Source organism: Bos indicus, chromosome 6 (assembly GCF_029378745.1).
Source record: "Bos indicus isolate NIAB-ARS_2022 breed Sahiwal x Tharparkar chromosome 6, NIAB-ARS_B.indTharparkar_mat_pri_1.0, whole genome shotgun sequence".
In the NCBI taxonomy this organism is placed as follows: Eukaryota; Metazoa; Chordata; class Mammalia; order Artiodactyla; family Bovidae; genus Bos; species Bos indicus.
Genome location: NC_091765.1, coordinates 60,009,742 through 60,028,488, shown reverse-complemented (window position 1 = coordinate 60,028,488; position 18,747 = coordinate 60,009,742). Strand labels below are relative to the sequence as shown.

General features: G+C 44.1%; 1 long non-coding RNA gene across 1 annotated transcript; it reads left to right on the top strand.

Annotated features, from left to right (window-relative positions):
* Positions 1-9,778: 9,778 nt before the first annotated feature.
* Positions 9,779-13,307, top strand: LOC139183619 (uncharacterized). Its single transcript, XR_011567164.1, has 2 exons — positions 9,779-10,136; positions 11,873-13,307. It is a non-coding gene; the product is annotated as an uncharacterized lncRNA (long non-coding RNA).
* The last annotated feature ends 5,440 nt before the right edge of the window (positions 13,308-18,747 follow it).

Genomic DNA, 18,747 nt, shown 5'->3' with positions numbered 1-18,747 from the left:
CTTTTGAAATGGAGTCAAGTACCTCATTTTCACAGGAGGAAGCTGATGTCTAGAGATTCGAGTGGCTTGCCTCCAGCAGCACTTGGCCAGACACAGAATCCAGGCCACCCACTCCGGCTCAATGTGCTCCCCATGCTAACGTGGCCTCTTCTTCTCATGGGGAGAGATGCTCTATCTTCTGTCTTTGATGCCCCATCACTGGGAACAGCCCCTGGGAATAAGTGATCAGTGAACACACACATGGCGTTAGCTACTGCTCCAGCTGCTTGAAAGCCGCCTCAAAAGCAATCATCTTTGGTAGTCTGATTGCTTTCCGTTAACTCAGTTCATTCAGTTGGTCACTTGGAATTCGTTTAAAAAATGGTAAGAGCCCTGAAATCAGTCCTGAATATTCATTGGAAGGACTATTGTTGAAGCTGAAACTCCAATACTTTGGGCACCTGATGCGAACAGCTGACTCATTTGAAAAGACCCTGATGCTGGGAATGATTGAAGGTGGGCGAAGGGGACGACAGAAGATGAGATGATTGGATGGCATCACCAACTCTATGGATATGAGTTTGAGTAAACTCCGGGAGTTGGTGATGGACAGGGAGGCCTGGAATGCTGCAGTCCATGGGGTTGCAAAGAGTTGGACACGACTGAGCTACTGAACTGACTGAGGCTCATCTGTCAATGTTAACACAAACCAAATTAACCCAATACTTTTGAGGGGGCAATTCTGCCTTTTAGGGCAAAGATGTTAATAACTAGAAAGCAAACTCCTCTTCAGTTCAGTTGCTCAGTCGTGTCCGACTCTTTGCGACCCCATGAATTGCAGCACGCCAGGCCTCCCTGTCCATCATCGTCTACTGGAGTTCACTCAAATTCATGTCCATCGAGTCGGTGATGCCATCCAGCCATCTCATCCTCTGTCATCCCCTTTTCCTCCTGCCCTCAATCCCTCCCAGCATCAGAGTCTTTTCCAATGAGTCAACTCTTCGCATGAGGTGGCCAAAGTACTGGAGTTTCAGCTTTAGCATCATTCCTTCCAAAGAAATCCCAGGGCTGATCTCCTTCAGAATGGACTGGTTGGATCTCCTTGCAGTCCAAGGGACTCTCAAGAGTCTTCTCCAACACCACAGTTCAAAAGAATCAATTCTTCGGTGCTCAGCCTTCTTCACAGTCCAACTGTCACATCCATACATGACCACAGGAAAAACCATAGCCTTGACTAGACGGACCTTTGTTGCCAGAGTAACGTCTCTAATTTTGAATATGCTATCTAGGTTGGTCATAACTTTTCTTCCAAGGAGTAAGCGTCTTTTAATTTCATGGCTGCAGTCACCATCTGCAGTGATTTTGGAGCCCAGAAAAATAAAGTCTGACATTGTTTCCACTGTTTTCCCATCTATTTGCCATGAAGTGATGGGACCAGATGCCATGATCTTCGTTTTCTGAATGTTGAGCTTTAAGCCAACTTTTTCACTCTCCTCTTTCACTCTCATCAAGAGGCTTTTGAGTTCCTCTTCACTTTCTGCCATAAGGGTGGTGTCATCTGCATATCTGAGGTTATTGCTATTTCTCCCGGCAATCTTGATTCCAGCTTGTGCTTCTTCCAGCCCAGCGTTTCTCGTGATGTACTCTTAAATTCATTCTAAAAATAACCACTACAACGAGAAGCCCGTGTACTACAAGGAAGAGTCGTCCTGCTCACCACAAGTACAAAAAGCCCACGCAAAGTAAAGAAGACCCAGTTCAGTCAAAAATAAAGAAAGAAAGAAAATTTTAAATGAAAGAAAACAACCACTAGGTGTTCTCCTGGGGACCCACACGCGTTTACCCAATCACTGAGCTCCCATTAGTTCCAAATTACAGAGAGAGACGAGACGTCTTTAACATAGTGGTCCTATAACTTGTAAGAAACTAGTGGAAGAAGTAATCCATTAAGTTCACCATTTAGAGTTCAATAAGGCTAAAAAGCAAGCAGACATAATTTAGACTGACTTTCTAAATCATACTCTCAGGCAATGAAGATTATCTAAATAAACCACAGCCATCCAGAAATCTGGAACCTCCAGGGTACATCCCATTTCCTTAGAGTCCATTAACTTTGGAATGGTCACATCTGTTAGCATATTAACTCAGGTTCACAGAGCACAAAACTATTTAAGTTGGGAAGTTCATGATACTCAGGCCAGCAGTTACCTTTCCTGGATCATGGGTAGAAATTCCAAACAGCATTTCACCATAGTTTGTGTGATATCACCATCTGAGGGAGTATATTCTGGCCCTGCCCAGGGACCTACAATTCAGAAAATTTCTACAGAGCACAAATCCTTTCAATATCTGTATCTTTTGAGAAGCAGCTTGTTGTTATTCATTAGTAAAGTCACGTCTGACTCTTTGTGATCCCATGAACTGCAGCACACCAGGCTTTCCTATCCTTCACTATCTCCCTGAGTTTGCTTAAACTTATATCCATTGAGTTAGTGATGCCATCCAACCATCTCATCCTCTGCTGCCCTCTTCTCTTACCCTCAGTCTTTCTCAGCATCAGGGTCTTTTCCAATGAGTTGGCTCTTTGCATCAGGTGGCCAAGGTATTGAGAAGCAGCATTCCTTGCCAAAATAAAGTATTTCAGCCATTTCAGAGTTTAGATCAGATCAGATCAGATCAGTCGCTCAGTCGTGTCCGACTCTTTGCAACCCCATGAATCGCAGCATGCCAGGCCTCCCTGTCCATCATCAACTCCCAGAGTTCACCCAGCCCCACGTCCATCGAGTCAGTGATGCCATCCAGCCATCTCATCCTCTGTCGTTCCCTTCTCCTCTTGCCCCCAATCCCTCCCAGCTTCAGAGTCTTTTCCAATGAGTCAACTCATGAGATGGCCAAAGTACTGGAGTTTCAGCTTTAGCATCATTCCTTCCAAAGAAATCCCAGGGCTGATCTCCTTCAGAATGGACTGGTTGGATCTCCTTGCAGTCCAAGGGACTCTCAAGAGTCTTCTCCAACACCACAGTTCAAAAGCATCAATTCTTCGGTGCTCAGCTTTCTTCACAGTCCAACTCTCACATCCATACATGACCACAGGAAAAACCATAGCCTTGACTAGACGAACCTTTGTTGGCAAAGTAATGTCTCTGCTTTTGAATATGCTATCTAGGTTGGTCATAACTTTCCTTCCAAGGAGTAAGCGTCTTTTAATTTCATGGCTGCAATCACCATCTGCAGTGATTTTGGAGCCCAGAAAAATAAAGTCTGATACTGTTTCCACTGTTTCCCCATCTATTTGCCATGAAGTGATGGGACCAGATGCCATGATCTTCGTTTTCTGAATGTTGAGCTTTAAGCCAACTTTTTCACTCTCCTCTTTCACTCTCATCAAGAGGCTTTTGAGTTCCTCTTCACTTTCTGCCATAAGGGTGGTGTCATCTGCATATCTGAAGTTATTGATATTTCTCCCGGCAATCTTGATTCCAGCTTGTGTTTCTTCCAGTCCAGCGTTTCTCATGATGTACTCTGTATATAAGTTAAATAAACAGGGTGACAATATACAGCCTTGATGTACTCCTTTTCCTATTTGGAACCAGTCTGTTGTTCCATGTCCAGTTCTAACTGTTGCTTCCTGACCCGCATACAAATTTCTCAAGAGGCAGATCAGGTGGTCTGGTATTCCCATCTCTTTCAGAATTTTCCACAGTTTCTTGTGATCCACACAGTCAAAGGCTTTGGCATAGTCAACAAAGCAGAAATAGATGTTTTTCTGGAACTCTCTTGCTTTTTCCATGATCCAGCGGATGTTGGCAATTTGATCTCTGGTTCCTCTGCCTTTTCTAAAACCAGCTTGAACATCAGGAAGTTCACGGTTCACATATTGCTGAAGTCTGGTTTGGAGAATTTTGAGCATGACTTTACTAGCGTGTGAGATGAGTGCAATTGTGTGGTAGTTTGAGCATTCTTTGGCATTGCCTTTCTTTGGGATTGGAATGAAAACTGACCTTTTCCAGTCCTGTGGCCACTGCTGAGTTTTCCAAATTTGCTGGCATATTGAGTGCAGCACTTTCACAGCATCATCTTTCAGGATTTGGAATAGCTCAACTGGAATTCCATCACCTCCACTAGCTTTGTTCGTAGTGATGCTTTCTAAGGCCCACTTGACTTCACATTCCAGGATGTCTAGCTCTGGGTCAGTGATCACACCATCCTGATTATCTGGGTCGTGAAGATCTTTTTTGTACAGTTCTTCTGTGTATTCTTGCCATCTCTTCTTAATATCTTCTGCTTCTGTTAGGTCCATACCATTTCTGTCCTTTATCGAGCCCATCTTTGCATGAAATGTTCCTTTGGTATCTCTCATTTTCTTGAAGAGATCTCTAGTCTTTCCCATTCTGTTGTTTTCCTCTATTTCTTTGCATTGATCGCTGAAGACGGCTTTCTTATCTCTTCTTGCTATTCTTTGGAACTCTGCATTCAGATGTTTATATCTTTCCTTTTCTCCTTTGCTTTTCGCTTCTCTTCTTTTCACAGCTATTTGTAAGGCCTCCCCAGACAGCCATTTTGCTTTTTTGCATTTCTTTTCCATGGGGATGGTCTTGATCCCTGTCTCCTGTACAATGTCATGAACCTCATTCCATAGTTCATCAGGCACTCTATCTATCAGATCTAGGCCCTTAAATCTATTTCTCACTTCCACTGTATAATCATAAGGGATTTGATTTAGGTCATACCTGAATGGTCTAGTGGTTTTCCCTACTTTCTTCAATTTAAGTCTGAATTTGGCAATAAGGAGCTCATGGTCTGAGCCACAGTCAGCTCCTGGTCTTGTTTTTGCTGACTGTATAGAGCTTCTCCATCTTTGGCTGCAAAGAATATAATCAATCTGATTTCGGTGTTTACCATCTGGTGATGTCCATGTATAGAGTCTTCTCTTGTGTTCTTGGAAGAGGGTGTTTGTTATGACCAGTGCATTTTCTTGGCAAAACTCTATTAGTCTTTGCCCTGCTTCATTCCGTATTCCAAGGCCAAATTTGCCTGTTACTCCAGGTGTTTCTTGACTTCCTACTTACTGGAGAAGGGAATGGCAAACCACTTTAGTATTCTTGCCTTGAGAACCCCATGAACAGTATGAAAAGGCAAAATGATAGGATACTGAAAGAGAAACTCCCCAGGTCAGTAGGTGCCCAATATGCTATTGGAGATCAGTGGAGAAATAACTCCAGAAAGAATGAAGGGATGGAGCCAAAGCAAAAAGAATACCCAGCTGTGGATGTGACTGGTGATAGAAGTAGGGTCCGATGCTATAAAGAGCAATATTGCATAGGAACCTGGAATGTCAGGTCCATGAATCAAGGGAAATTGGAAGTGGTCAACAAGAGATGGCAAGAATGAATGTCGACATTCTAGGAATCAGCAAACTGAAATGGACTGGAATGGGTGAATTTAACTCAGATGACCATTACATCTACTACTGCGGGCAGGAATCCCTCAGAAGAAATGGAGTAACCATCATGGTCAACAAAAGAGTCCGAAATGCAGTACTTGGATGCAATCTCAAAAACGACAGAATGATCTCTGTTCGTTTCCAAGGCAAACCATTCAATATCACAGTAATCCAAGTCTATGCCCCAACCAGTAACGCTGAAGAAGCTGAAGTTGAACGGTTCTATGAAGACCTACAAGACCTTTTAGAGCTAACACCCAAAAAAGATGTCCTTTTCATTTCAGAGTTACTATGAGCCAAATCCTCTTCTATGGACAAATTTCAGGGGACTTGTCTGTTCCCAAAATATAGTGTTAGGATATTAGCCCTAAATAAAAATCAAGGGTCTCCAGTTCTTCCTCAAGGGCTAAAGATAATATCCTGAGCCGTATCCTTGAGTTGTTTTGTAGGTACTAAGACCACCACCAGGTAGAAGACATTAACTGCATGCTGACCACCATCACAGAGATCCCAGATGTGAGACAGAAGGCTGATATTGTTGACTTCTGAACTACTGTTCTATTAGCTCACCATCAGCCAATCAGAAGAATGTGCTCAAGCACCCCAGAACTCTCACCTCTAATGATGTTTTTAAAAGTCCTTCCCTGAAAGCCACTGGGGAATTTAGGTCTTTGTGCATTATCCACCCATTCTCCTTGTTTGACACTTTGAAATGAATGCTGCCCTTTTCTTCAGCACAACCTGGTGTCAGAAGATTGGCTCTGCTTTGAGTCGGGTGAGAGGACCCAAATTTGACTTGGTAACACCCTGATAACAGTGCTTAACTATAAAAAGTACTAAACAAGTGACGATGAAAGGGGAAAAATGCAACCCCAGCATTTTTTAAAAACTGAACATATAAACTATAGCCACAATTTACCTATCATCTACTCATTTCTCTCCCCTCTCCCTGCCCCCTGCCCTTCTTCCTCTTTCTCTCTCTTCCAGGTTCTTGACAGCCCTGATTAGAGAATTATTATTTTATCTGCACTATGAGTGGGAGAATGTGAGTGCTCCCATTGTCTTCTTTCCTCCTTTTTCATTGCAGTATTAGTACTATTGTCAATCCACTGTGGATTTCATTATTTACATATTTTTGTAACACTCTTTTTAACTCTTTTTAAGGATTTATTTATTCATTCATTGTTATTTATTTTATTTTTGGTTGCACGGGGTCTTTGCTGCTGTGCACGAGCTCTCTCTAGTCTCAGTAAGCAGGGGCTGCTCTTCATTGAGGTTCTTGGGCTTCTCCTTGCAGGGGTTTCCTCTTGTTGTCGCTTCCAGGCTCTAGAGCGCTGGCTCAGTAGTTGTGGCACATCGGGTTCGTTGTCCCAAGGCGTGCGGTATCTTCCTGGACCAGGAATAGAATCTATGTCCCCTGCATTAGCAGGCAGATTCTTTACCACTGAGCCACCAGGGAAGCCCTTACTCTTCTTTTCTGCTCTGTGAGAGTTAGCAGATCTAAATCTATCACTGAGGTTGGCAGTCTCTTTAGATAAAGGGCCAGATAGTAAATATTTTCAGCTTTGCAGGCCATATGGTCTCTCTAGCAACGACTCCTCTCTGCTATTATGTTGTAAAAGCAGCCAAAGGCAATATGTGAATGAATGGGCATGGCTTTGTTCCAATAAAACTTTATTTACAAAAATAGGTGGCTGGTCAGAGTTTGCTGGCTCTTAATATATCTCATCAAACCCTTAAATCCACTTAACCAGGCTCAGACAAACTGCAGTAGGGATCAGCATTCCAGATGAAGATGGATCATAGCCTGAAGGGAAAAGAGAGTCACAAGGCACAAGCATGATTGTAGGCAGACACCTGGTGAGTCTGGAGCTGACACTGAGTTCAGCTCAGCCAGTTCCATTAGATCCCACCTGTCTTCCAGTGCAGGCTCCCAGGGGTCCTGTACCAGATTCCGAGAGAGAGGGAGCTCTCCACGTAAAAGGAGACTTTCCACTGAACAGAAACACATGGAAACTGGAGAGCCCACATCCGTCCTGTTTGATGTCTGGAGGCTTGACAGTTGTCCTCACTCCCACATAGTGACCACAGAAGTACTCTGGCAGGGAATCAGAGTCCCCAGATATGGGTGACATACACAGTGGTGACAGAACCTGTGGCAACAGCCAGGCTAGGAGCTGAGAGCAGTGAGCAGCAGAGGAAAGTTTCAGAAGTACACGTGAGACCCTCTCGGGTCCCCAGGAAGGAGACAGAGAGACCCTGGAGGCAGGACTCCAGCAGCATCACTGAGTAGCAACCCAGATCCCTACTCTATTTCTAGGATGGTGACCCCACCGCCCCTCAATTGTGCCCACATCCATTTGGCTTGGGGAAATGCAGGTGAAATCAGAACAAAAGGGATTCCAGAGGGAAGAAAAGAGGACCTCCAAGAACACAGGCAGAGGGGGCTGCTTATGTCCACATGGTGCTGACACCCCACGCCAGTGAGCATTGTAAAGTGTCCATCTGACCATGCCACCCCTCCACTCAGCTCTCCCCAGTAGATTCTCGTTTTGCTCAGAGTAAAAGCCCAAATCCTTACTAGCAACTACAAGGCCCTGACTTTCTACTTCTAACACTCTCCCTTCACTGACTGCACTCCAGCCAGGCTGGTCTTGGCCGTCCCACAAACAGGCTTTTTCCTCCTGTTCCTTCTGCCTGCAAGACCCTTGGTGATATCTTCTTGGCTCCCTCTCTCTCTTCCCTCTTGGTTCAGTTAGAATGCCACCTTATTAGAAGGCCCTTCCCAGATGACCTTACCTAAAGCGACACTCCACTCACGTCTGCCCATCTTCCCTGCTTCAGTTTCATCCCGCTTATGCCTAGCTGAAGTATGTGCCTGTCTCTGTGTGCTTGCTTGCTTATTGTCTGTCTTCCTACAGGAAATTAAGTTCCCTGAGAGTAGGGACTTGGCCTTGTTCTGTGCTGTACTCTTAGACCCAGAGAAGATATCTATTGATTGAATAAATGAGTAATATCTAGGCTGAGAAAAGAAATCCAAGGAATTAGAAAGCAGGGAAAAGGCCAGCTTTCAGACAAAGGACACTGGATATATTTCCTATGATTCATAAGCTTGCCAGAATCTCGTTAGCACTCAAGGTTGGAGTGTTATTTATGGCCTTATATTGCTAGTCTACAGCTGCATTATATTTTAACCTGTGTCAAAGCAAACTCCTTGATAACATGGATCATAATTTCCACTTCTTTATATGTAGACTGTGCCTTGTATATAGTCCCAGATCGAAGGGAACAACCACAAACATCATTAGCAGTGTCTGCCATGGATGCAGGAGGAGGGTGGGGAGCCGTCTCCCCATGTTTCTGCTGACCTAATGCAACAGAAAGAACATAAAGACAGAGTAGGAGTCCTGTGGCCCAGGTTCAAATCCTGGAACCATCATTTACTACTTACGTGAGCATGAGCATGTCATATAATTTCTTTGTGTCTCAGAGATCTGAGTTCGATCCCTGGGTTGGGAAGATCCCCTGGAGAAGGGAAAGGCTACCCACTCCAGTATTCTGGCCTAGAGAATTCCATGGATTGTATAGTCCATGGGGTCGCAAAGAGTCAGACACGACTGAGCGACTTTCACTTCACTCACTCTGTCATTTTGTAAAAATGATAATTATAAGATTTACTTAAAAGGCTTATTGTGATGATTAAAGAGAAAACAGATAAAGCGCCAAACATAGACTTAGTGTATAGCAGGCTGTGGATAAATGTCAGTACGTTCCCCTGCTGACCACATGGGCTCCAGCAGTCAGCAAAGCCTCTACTGGTAAAAAGAGACCCATTATATTGCCGAGAGAGGAGCCAGGTTCATGAAGAGCCACAAGCAGGTGATAAGGGATGTGCAGTTTTCTGGGTCAGGAGAACAGCTGATACGTGATCTAGGGTATCCGATGTGTCCCGGTGAGTGATCTGGGGACTGGGGCCGGCTCTGATGTCTGTGCTTTGTCAGAGGGCTCATGAGCTTCTTCCTGAAATCCCCAGGGGTATTATACTGGAAAGCCATAATGCCTTACACAGTTGTATAGCGTGAGTACCTCTTGGCTTCCTCTTATTTGTGGCGTTTGTCTTTACTATGTGTTGAGCAGCCCCATCCATGAGACTCTTTGGGCCTCCTTGTCAAGGTCACTTGCTTCTCAGGGCTTTTTTGAAATTCTTCTTTGTTCTTGAGTTTCTGATCCTTTTTCACCCCAGTAAGTTCTCAACCCACCGGCTTTACTTCCTCTTTTCACAGCGGCTTCTGTGGTTCCAATTGCACAATCTTTTCCTGCTATTTGCAGTCACCATCAGTCTGATTACCAGGCAGAGTTAGGTGAAAGGCAGATGAGGAGAATGCAGGAGGGGAACCCTCTCCTCTTGTGAACCCAGCAGGCTACTTCCGTATTGCCAGTTCTCGCGAAGAGGAATGAGGAAACGTGGGAACTGAACTCCCACCCTTCCAGGCCACTTGAGATAGACTAGCTTCCACGTCTCCCACAGACACGCACCCCAAAGAACCAGCACGGCCTGAGGTCCCAGACTCTCACCTCTCCCTCCCCCACGCCCTGCCCTGGTCCTGGCCACAGGAGAACAAAGCGAGCGTGTTAAAGCAGAAAAGAAGCAAGAAGGGACTTTCTCACTGGAACAATGCCCTCCTCTACCTCAGGCCCACTCAGCAGACAGCAGGTAGGTGTGAATGAGTGACTCAGGCCCTGTTCCTGAGAAGCAGGTTTGGGAAGAACATGGAGGAAGGAGGGTGCTGTAAAGGAAAGCAGGAGAAATGGAAGATTCCATTCCCTATTTTTCCCCCAGGGCCACCTTTAAGTTTTCTGTTCTCTATTTTTTCTTCTTCTCGTTCACTGCCCTTGACCTAGGCTCCTTACCCTTGACCAGAATGAGAGGACATGGGAAGAGACACAGGAGGGACAAGGAAACCATGGGTGGAGGTGGGGTGGTTGCCATGCATTCCCTGAACATGCGTGGACCCGGTGAGGGGCTAGGCCATCGAGTTTGTTGGGTTTTCAGTGCCTTTGGAGCCATATTGGAACCTGAGATAAAAAAGGGAAAATCAGTAATAATGATTCCTGTATTTAAAATTGTACTATTTTTATTTATAATGAATTTTTTGCATTAATTTTGACTTTTTAAATTAATTGCATTAGAATGTGATCTATATTCATTACTGATGTTTTTTGCACCTCCTTAAATTTGCATTTGCCTCGGCCTAGTCTTGGTTTTCCTAGCCTAGCTATGGTGCTAGCCAATCCACCTGATTGATGGTTTCTTTAGGAAAGAAAGGCTGAAGGATATAAAAATAATCTAAAAGAATAAAAGCCTATTTTTTAAACATGTAACTGCAATTCTTCAAAAAAGAACTGGAATGAAGAATTCTCTATCAAAAACCAAATTTTAGACACAATTCAAATCCTTTCTTTTCTAACAAAGCCGGGGTACTTTACCTTATCAGCCACCAGGTGTCGCTGTCAACTCCCTGCACGTCCCCACACAGAGTATTAAAGATAACGTCACAAGTGAAATCTGGTTTTCAGCCAACTTTAAAGAGATGGCGGGCGCGCGCGCGCACACACACACACACACACACACACACACACACACACACAGCTTGAAATGCAACAGTATCAGATACAAAAGCTACAGAGATCCATCGGTTTATCTAGGATTTCTGGCTAATAGCTAAATGCTTATGATAATACAATCTACCAACAGATTTAAGCTATGAAATAGATTATTACTAGAGTTAGTGTGTCCTAATCAACATACTTTCTAGAATGTTCCTGGGTTATTCTGTCCTCATTCCTTACCCAGATTAATTTCTAACAGAGCACTCTCAGGTCTCAGGGAAACTGACTCTTCATCGGATTTGTAGGACTAGATCTCTCATTTCTTTGGGGCAGGAAATTTTGAAAACAGTATTCAAGGTCAGGGTCCAGATTACAAAGTGGTGGGAAAGTTGTGCCATTCTGCACAAGTCAGTGTACTTAGATGTGTTATCATCTTCTTCCTTTACACCACTTATCCTGCCCTCAAAAAGAAATGTAAACACACCGGTGAACAGACTATTTCCTCTGACCTTAAATTTTTTCCTGAGTTTATTCTACAAATCAGCTCTTCTTCACTCAATACCCTGGAGGGATCATAAATCCTTTCTCAAAGGGTCCAGGAATATTACTCTTATGAGAAATCTCTGTACTGATGCTTCTGGGGTTTCCCTAGCTTGTTCAACACAGCATCTGTTCTTCATTTTTTAATTACTACTATTAATAATTACAGGAACAACGGCTGATGTTTCTGGAGGACTTACTATGTGCTCATCAGTGTGACAGGAGAACCTGACTAGAGAGCCTTGAACGGCCTCTGCTTTGGGTTTCCATGACTGTCACACTCTCCTGTTTTTTTCCTAGATTTCTGGACAACTCGACCTCATCTACTCCTTCCAGTACTGAATTCCTCGGATTCAGTCCCAGGCCTGCTTCTCTTGGCCAATGTAGCAGAAAATCTTGGCAGTTAAAATGAAAGCTCAAACTAAGAAAAGAGGGGGAGCGATAGTGGCTGCCAAGAGGATAAATGAATTGCATGACCAGAAGAGGAGTGCCAGCTGCAGATGACCCGTCATCTCCAAGCAGATGAGTTCTTTATATTAGTGCTTCTCAGTGTTAAAGTGCAATCAAATCATAGGGTAGATTGGTATCTTATTATAATGCAGGTTGTGAGTCTGCTGGTCTGAAGTGAGATTCTTTGTCCACATGATGCTGATGCTGCTGGTCCGTGGACCACACTTTGAGTAGTGAGGTTCTAGATGACACTACCATTATAATGAGGTATTAATAAAGCACATGCAAGTTGCCAATTAGTAACAGATCAGATCAATATATTATGATGGTTGAATTGTGGGACATTTTTTTAAATTTATTTTTAATTGGAGGATAATTGCTTTATGTTGGCTTCTGCCTTACAGGAATGTGAGTCAGCCATAAGTATACATATGCCCATCCCATCACCCACCCCATCCCACCCCTCTGAGTTGTCATAGCACACCAGGTTGCACTCCCTGTTATACAGGAACTTCCCATTAGCTATTTTACATATGGCAACATATATGTTTCAACGCTACTCTTTCAGTTCATCCCATCCTCTCCTTCCCCCACTGTGTACCAGACTGTGAACATTTTAAAGAACCCATGCTTCTTTTGGTTTTCAAAACCCAAAATCTATTAGAACTTAAAAGGGACGTTAAAGTTCTGTGGCATCAAAAATGAGACTTGATTGTTTTTAAATGTTTCAACCTAAAGACTAATTGTGCAGGTTTGAATTGCTAGGTATGGTTTCCTCACTAAGAACCAACTATTTGATAATTCAAAATCTGCAACTTTGGCTGGACTTTAATTTTTTGGCATGGTGGGGGTGATGTGTATGATTATTGTTGCTATAAACTAATAAAGAAATAGAAATTCCAGGAAGGTATAAAATTAAAATTAAAATATGGCTAACAAGGGATAGGATGAACAACCAACTTAAATCCATGAGAGTAGCAATTTAAAAATACATTTTGCATGATAATTTCTGTAACCACTACAATTTTAGTGTGCATCTTGTCAGTTTTTTAAGATTTCTGATGCATTTATGAAAATCCAGTGTGCTCACATTGTGGTTTTAATTAAATGGATGAAAGAATTGATTAATTTAGGCTCACAATCAGCATTCAAATGTTTGAGGGAAATTATTTTCTTAAAATCATGAGTTTTGCTTTATTAGTCATATACATCCTATAGAGAGAGAAATGCTGACTGTTGAAGACTTAATAGAATGCTAATTGCTAAATAAATTTACAAGACGGTCTCCTGTTGATTCTTTTAGTGTTTCAGCCACTCCGAGTTCCCTCCCAAAGCAAGACTTCTGCAGTTCCTCTTTCCTAGAATGAGTTTTCCCCGTTTAACACATCTGTTTGTGTCTTAGTGCCCTTAATGACTCTTACCCTGGATCATGAAGTCTGTATCACTTTCTGTAACCCTCATGACTCTATGCAGTTAATTAATACCATCCCATGAACACATGAGGAAGCAGGCTTAAAGAGTTTTAAGTAATACCGCCAGGCAGAGTCAGGATGGAACCAAAGTCTCCCTGACTCAGGAGCCCATGATCATTATAATTGTTGTTGTTATTTAGTCATTCAGTCATGCTGGACTCTTTGCAACCCCATGGACTATAGCCTGCCAGGCTCCTCTGTCCATGGGGTTTCCCAGGCAAAGAATACTGGAGTGGGTTGGCATTCCCTTCTCCAGGGGATCTTCCCGACCCAGGGATCGAACTCAGGTCTCCTGTATCTCCTGCATCAGCAGGCAGATTCTTTACAACGGAGTCATCTGGAAAGCCCTCAGTAAGATTACACTGAATTTAACAGGTCTCTTACTGAATGGTTAATGCTGCTCAGGGAGCCTGCTATGGTCTGCAAATACAAAGTCACACAATTATAGGAACTCCCATAGCTTTTCGTGGAAAGAAGATCTGGAACAAATTGTTGAACACTGCTTCCTTGAAGGATCAATTATGGGAGAACACAGTGAAAATGTCCACCTGTGATTTAGGCCTTAATGTAAATTAGGTGATTTTCCCTTTACCAAATCCATGCAGTGATAAACTGAAAGCTCAAAGTGATGTTTCCTTTATTTTTACTTTTTTACATGGAAAGGCAGCATAACACAGTAGTTAAGCGCCTCTTTTTAAAAGGATTCTGGGGCTTCCCAGGTGGCACTACTTGGGCCAGACTGTCTGGATTCAAATATTGGAAATGCCACTTTTTAGCTGAGTGGCCTTGGATAAATCACTTAAACTCTCTGTGTTCAGTTTACTAGTTTCCAAAGGAAGCTTAATAAAGGACATACTGTGAGGTTTTTCTGAAGTTTGAAGGAGCTTAAAACTGTGACTGTATCTCTACAAGTAGTTATCAAACCTCTATTGCACATCTGATAATCTATTACAGACACCTAACCAATTAGTTGAGGAATCAATATTTGAACCCACAATATTAGACTCTAAACTCTGGCATCAAGTCAGACCCCTACCTTTCCACTGTGGCTGGACTTTGCTACCATTTGTACCCTGTAAACAAGATGTCTCTGCCCCGCTTCCTCGCTTCCACTGCTGCATTTCTTTTCACTGTGCAATTGAAAACCCCAACTGCAGAAGAAGGTCTATTTATAGCTGGAAAAAATTAGTGTTATTTAGCCTGAGCGTTTCTGCAACCATCAGTCCATTACTGTAAGAGCATCCACATTTACATTGCAACATCATTCTATTTTCCCAGTGCCCTGTAATCATTAATTAGCTTCTCAAAACAATGTTTATTGAATGTCTGCAGAAACAGAAGTCCAATCCAGCCTCTACCATCAGAAACCAGCCTCTTCCAGGAGCTTGGATTCCCAAACACCAACCACTTACTAGGCAGCTCTGCTTGGAGTTCCCACATGCAATTTAGATGTGGTCAAAATGTAACTCACCCACTGCCCTGACCTTCTTCCCTGACCTCCACCATGTGTTCCTGATTTTGGTGAAAGGGGCCACCATTCCCATCTCCCCATGCCAAGACTGGGCATGTCCTAGACTCCCCCCACAAACCACCACAGCCCATCTGTCACTAGCCAGGCTTCCTCAGTCCCATCAGCTAAGGCCACAGTGCCCCTCTTATCTCTCCTGACACAGACAGGGTGGTGTGGCCTGGCCGCCTGTGATCACTGGTCCCTCTACTTCAGGCTCTGCCTCCTCTAGCCCCACCGTCACGTGGCCATTGAAAGTGAACGTGTTAGAGGCCAAGTCCTGTCCCACTCTTCACAACCCTGAGGACCGTAGCCCACCTTGCTCCTCTGTCCATGGAATTCTCCAGGCAAGAATACTGGAGTGGGTTGCCGTTCCCTTCTCCAGAGGGCTCTTCCCAACCCAGGGGTTGAACCCAGGTCTTCCGCATGGCAGGCAGATTCCTTACTGTCTGAGCCACCAGGGAAACCCTCATTGTCATTACATAGATATTTTGAAATCTATGTTACAGCTCCTCCCCATTTGAAATCCTTCCACATTCTCCCATCATCCAGAGCATGGAGACCCAACTTAAGTCGAAGAGGACCTTCATATTCTCATCTTGGGTCATCCCACCCAGTGTTAGTAACGAGGCACCTTCCCTACATCCCTTCTCGCCTCTATGCTGCTGTGCGTGCTGTTCCTCAGCCTGGAGCCCTCAGCCTGCCTCAACCAAACAAAACAACTTCTCCTTCAAGACATTTTGAGAATCACCTAATTAGTGAAGGTTTTCCCAGCCTCCTGGGGCAGATTTCTGTACTATTCCCTCTGTATTCTTGAGGTTTCTCACACTTCTTTCTCTCTCTTTTTTTCTTTTCTTTTTTTTTTTTTACAGTTCCACTATATATTACAATCATTTTTTAAGTAGATAAATTAAGATTCTTAGTTGGAGTTTCAAAATCAAACTCTCAAAAAGTAATGAATATACAGAAAAGTAGAAGGATATGATAGACCTGAAGAGCATCATGAACCAATTCAACATAACTAAGATTTATACAACTTTCACACAACGGTAGGATACAAATTCTATTCAAGTTTCCATAGACTATAAGCTAGGAGACACCAGAACATATCCAGGGACATAAAACAGGGTGCAAAAATTATGATCTAAAGGTTATGATCTAAAGGTATTGAAATTTCACAGAGTCTGCTGTCTTATCACTGTCTCACACACACTTCTAACGTGTATCCAATTGTATGTTTACAATGGATACGTGTTAGACTAGCACCTCTCAAATGCCCTTTTGTCACTGTATCCCCACTGTCTGGCAAACAAGAAGTGTCCAATAAATGTTCATGAAATATATGATTGGAGAGGCCAGAGCCTGTCAGGATGCCAGCTGACACCCTCCCACACCACACTTGCCCCGGGTGGTCTTGGCCTGCTTCCCCTGAGGACTGGTGCTGTCTGATGTCCACTGTGGGAGGATGTTGGGGGCTGAGCGCTTTGGATCTTAACCTGACTATGTGTGTACCTGTGCCAGGCTTGGCTCCCTGGAGGGCAGCCGTAAGAGGAAGGCAAAACAAATCTGGATATAAATGCATCTAGCCGGGAAGCCAGCGACTTGTTCCCGGGTCCACCCTCGTCGCAGCTTGTTGGAGCAGAATCCTATATCTGGCCTGGGAACCAACAGATTCCAGTTAGAATGCAAGAGGTGAATTTGAATTTAGATTTCACCTTTGACCCAAATCCAGTGTTGGAACAGCCCAGCTACACGTGTGCTCAAGATGCTAAGTTCCTAGAAAAAGAGACCTGGATTTCACTTATCTTAGGTAGTTAACCCCTCAGTGTGTGTGTGTGGGGGGGGGGGGGGGCAGTAAAAAAGTCATTTAATTAGATGTTTTTGATGAGAATGTTTTCAGATAAAAATTAAAATTGTTTGCTGGTTTCCTAGTACCAATGAGCCCTGGGAAGTTATGTTTTGACCAGAATTCTGCTGCTAAAATCATTCTTCCTGCAGATATTTACTGAATGCTGGGCACAGTTTAGTGAAAAATGAATAAATTACTCCTTCCTTCAAGATGCTTATGGACTTCTTGGAGAAAAAGACAAACCTCTAGGGAAAGCTGAATAATAGTAACAGAGTTAAAGAAGTGATATAAGAAGAATATGCCTTGAAGGGGTGACTCGCTGTTAGATGAGAAGTTCAGACAAGGAGGAAGATGTGGGCCTCCAGGCTGGACTGACTCAGAGGACAGAGACAGTGGGGTTTCCACCTGACAGCTTGGACCAGCCAGAGGGCATGAGGTGGCAGGAGGGGGCATCATGGTAGAAAGGAAAGAACAGATCCTTTGGAACCTGTAGTTTGAGTTCCTATTCTGCCATTTATGAGCTACATAGCTTGGGCATTTTTGAACTTCTCTGCACTTGGAGAAGGCAATGGCACCCCACTCCAGTACTCTTGCCTGGAGAATCCCATGGATGGAGGAGCCTGGTAGGCTGCAGTCCATGGGGTCACTAAGAGTCGGACACGACTGAGCAACTTCACTTTCATTTTCACTTTCATGCATTGGAGAAGGAAATGACAACCCACTCCAGTGTTCTTGCCTGGAGAATCCCAGGGACGGGGGAGCCTGGTGGGCTGCTGTCTATGGGGTCGCACAGAGTCGGACACGACTGATGCAACTTAGCAGCAGCAGCACTTCAGTTTCTGGAAAAACAGGGGTAATGTTATCTACCTCATGGGTTCCATACATCACTCAAGACTACAAACATTTTGCACAAACACAGGTGCTAAGTCCTGGAGTACAAAGATGGAAAGAGAAGGGTCTTGCCCTTAAAGCCTATCACACGAGGTGTGTGGTTATATGCTCAGCCGTGTCCGATTCTTTGCGACTGACTCCTCTGTCCATGGGACTCTCCTGGCAAGAGCTGCAGCAGGTTGCCATGCCCTCCTCCAGCAGGTCTTCCAGACCCAGGGATGGAACCCACATCTCTAGCGGCTCCTGCATTGGCAGGCAGATTCTCTATCACTGAGCATCTCTTGTGTCTCCTGCATTGCAGGTGGATTCTTTACCACTAGCACCACCTGGGAAGCCCACGTGAGGAAGGGTAGAAAAATATTAGTCCCCCTTTTCCTTTACCCTCTAGGCATCTGCCACTTTAAAGGACAGGTGGCCAGATCCAGTGGCCCATGACTAGGGGGAATTCAGGACATGAGTTCACAAGTTTGGAGACAGAATAGGCTCTTTACTTCACATCCTCTGTGGAGGATTCCTGCCCTCCGGTTCCACCTTCTATTAGGAATTGGATCTGTAGCTCCTGAGGCCAGATCTCCTGATCTGAAGCTTCCCCCTTGAGCTCTGATGAGGTCTAGAGGGAGCCAAGGTCAGAGGCAGTAATCCTTAGTCAACTGCTATCATTGCTCCAAATGCTTTTTGTGCTGTGTGCTCAGTCGTGTCTGATTCCTTGAGACCCCATGGACTGTAGCCCTCCAGGCTCCTCTAGGGAAATCCTAGGATTTCCCAGAAAAGAATACTAGAGTGGGTTGCCATTTCCTTTTCCAAGGGATCTTTCCCACCCAGGGATGGAACCTGTGTCTCCTGTGTATCCTGCATGGTCAGGGAGATTCTGTATCATTGAACCACCTGGGAAGCCCTGCCTGCTGTTTACTTCCTTACTTAATTTTTGTAATTACAAAAGACTACCACCAGGGGGTGTAGGAGCAAGTAGCTGAGGTCTGACCCCATTTACCAAGCAGAATGCTTT